At 43.1% G+C, this 2820-nt stretch overlaps 1 protein-coding gene across 2 annotated transcripts in view; it reads left to right on the top strand.

The window, feature by feature from the left end:
- The first annotated feature begins 247 nt into the window (after positions 1 to 247).
- The window catches only part of PLAG1 (pleiomorphic adenoma gene 1), a 6517-nt gene continuing 3944 nt past the window's right edge, over positions 248 to 2820 (top strand). Inside the window, exon 1 of one of the 2 annotated variants that reach the window (XM_010005441.1) lies at positions 248 to 348. The gene's annotated coding sequence lies outside the window, so the exon portion shown is untranslated. The remainder of the gene's footprint in view (positions 349 to 2820) is intronic. The other variant, XM_010005442.1, reaches the window with a different exon arrangement.

Genomic DNA, 2820 nt, shown 5'->3' with positions numbered 1-2820 from the left:
GTGTAGCATTAGTTGAAATTATGTAAGTATACTGCAAAGTGAAATGCATAATTGCTACCAATAATGCAAGAATGATTGATTCCTGCAGTTTAGAATTAACAGTGCATAATGTCCTGTGCATGGGTTGGATCTATCCCTTTTAACTTTTCCTTTCTGATTCTTTCCAAACCATGGTCTTGCCACATCCCAGCCTTTCTGAATATACTGGTTTCGCTGGAGTCTAGTCCCTTCTTCCTTTTGTTTTTCAGACCAGTAAAAATGGGAAGTACTGGATTCTGGTTTCCTCCAAGAAGAGTCAGCGGAACTGGTTAAGACCAAAATCTGAGGACTTTAGTGGGCAAACATCAGGTGTGCATTGAACAGAGGCTGCTTTAATCCTGCTTTAAGTATATGCTTATTTAAAAATAGTATTATATATGAGCTTTTTTTGTAATGTGTTTGTTATATTTAATACTGCATATAATCATTCATCCTGCAGTTGTGAAAGCACCAGTAAGAATGAGGATTTAAAGTGATAAAATGTTGAGACACAAACAGGCAATATTACTCATAAAATTCTTTCAGCTGGTCTTTGGAAAGTGTAATATTTGAGGATCAGTTTTTTAAGTTTTATCTCCATTGCTCAGTCTATATATCCACAAAAAAAAAAAAAAAGTGGTTATTTGCTATTCATAGATCAATACTGAAGTTCTTAATTGCCTCATCTGTTGAGAAATGGTACTGAGATTATAGTGCATCCGTGTTCTTTAATAAAACACTGTCATTGTCAAAGACTGGATCCACACTATATTTGTTCTAATTATGGATTTTTAAGGACACTTAAACACAGTTCAAAGTCAGCTTAATTAATTTTAGCCATAGAGGAACAAAACCTGAATTCTTCATCTGTGTGAACATTCTGTTTTACTTCTGATACAGCAACTAGTTACCTGACGTTTTGGAGAGGATAACAGTAATGTTACATTGGCCTGAGTATAGGATGGCTTCCAGCCTGAAGTGTGTTCTCTGCATTGAGAAAAGAAGTGCAAAGTTGTCAGATAATTTAACAGTGAAGCCTCATGTGCTGTTCCACAACAAACACTACTTTTGGCCTCACATCAGACTTGGCATATCACCCTTCTGCATGGCATAATATCCTGCATCTCCCCAGCTTGATACACGTTGCTTTGCTCCCCACCTGCTCTCAGCATTACCAGCTCACCTCTGTCCTTATGTCCTTAAATGTTCCCAACCCCTGTGCAGCAAACTCTGGACCTCTCTGGCCCTGCAGCGCCATCCTAGTGTTGTCCATTGTCCCTCCCTGCAGCAGCTCACCCTCCCTCCCTGCATCCTGCCAGCCATGCCTGCTTCCCTTCTCACTAGCAGAGCACAGAGGCCACTTGCTGTTGAGCTCTCGACCCAGCATGGTCAAATTGACCCCACTCCTGTATAGCAGACTGTGGAGGCAGTTCCCTTGCCCTTTCCCACCAATACTGCCTGCCCTGCCTCAGGCTAGGTGAAACAAGCTGTAGCCCTTTCTTACCCTGTTCAGACTGTAGGTGCCCTAACCACGCAGTGAGGGCCGTGGCTGCTGCACTGGCTGCCCCACTGGCTGCTCTGTGGGGCAGGTCTCATACAGGTGCCTGTGTGGTATAGATATGCCCTGTGAAAGTAAGTATAGGCGGGGTTCAATTTTTTTCTTCCCCCCTAAACTTCACTTGTCAGGAGAGATTAGGCAAAACCAAGATTTCATTCTATATTCGGGCCAATATGTATAGAAGACCAGTGTGTTCATTTACAAGAAAGCAAAATTAATTTTACTACCAAATTCTGCTTAAAACATATTTTGAAAAAAATTTTCAACTCACAAATAGTTCACAACTCTGATGTGAAACAGACCATCCTTTTGATAACATCGGGTGCTTCATTGAAATCTTTGGAACTGGTCTTAATTTACTTTTATTGCAGATATTTATTGCTCCCAACTCTCCAAACAAGTGTTTCATTTTTTTACTTATTAACTACATAGTTGATTATGAGACAGAAAATAAAATTAAGCTGATACTTTGAAGACCTGTGTGTGTTCCCACTCATGAAACTGATGTCTCCAGGCTTCGTCCCATGAGTGGGAATGAGTCTGAAACAAATCCGAAATCGTTAAGAGTCCTTAAAGAAACACCTCTTTTGTCACTGGGCATCTTTAAAGAGGTTAGTGGTTCCATATAAAATTTGGGCGACTGAAGGTGGTCTTACAAAACTTCTTGCTTAAAGAAAGTAGCAAAGTTTAACCTCCTATTCAAGGACTTCAGGGTTGAAAGGCAGCAGATTTCCTTCTTGGTGTGCTAGGACTTCTCTCCTCTTGTAAAGACAAGGGAAAAGTTATGGGGAGGAGGGAGAAAGAGGCATAAACAAAGGCATACTCTGTGTACATGTTTCAGATTGAGATCCCAGTCTGAAAGTTTCACAAAATGCAGACATTAGAGGTGCATCCCCTTGTCCCCGGCTCTGCCCCTCCAGCCCTCCTGCCCTCCTCTGCCATGCTTTAAGAAAAACACAGGCTGTCCTTCCTCCTTGCTTTCTTCCAGGGTCACACTAGGGCTCCGCAGGGACCATTTAGGTTTGCCCGTGTGCACCTGGGCACTGCTCTGCTCTCTTCTGGAGTGGCTGGCTCTCTCCATCTCTGGTGAGCCTCAGTGGGGAAGAGAGGACAGCGGAGACTGGGCCCAGGCCACCTCCAAGCTATCCAGCCTCTCCTTGCTGCCAGCAAGGAAGTGTCTTGTTTTGTTTATTGAAGAGGTGGTGGAAGGCTGGAGCAGCTGGGGCCTGGTGGCCCCTGCCCCG

The sequence above is a fragment of the Chaetura pelagica genome, unplaced genomic scaffold, assembly GCF_000747805.2.
Source record: "Chaetura pelagica isolate M959 unplaced genomic scaffold, ChaPel_1.0 scaffold1269, whole genome shotgun sequence".
Lineage (NCBI taxonomy): Eukaryota > Metazoa > Chordata > Aves > Apodiformes > Apodidae > Chaetura > Chaetura pelagica.
The sequence above is the reverse complement of the archived record's forward strand: the minus strand, read 5'-3'. Positions and strand labels throughout refer to the sequence as shown.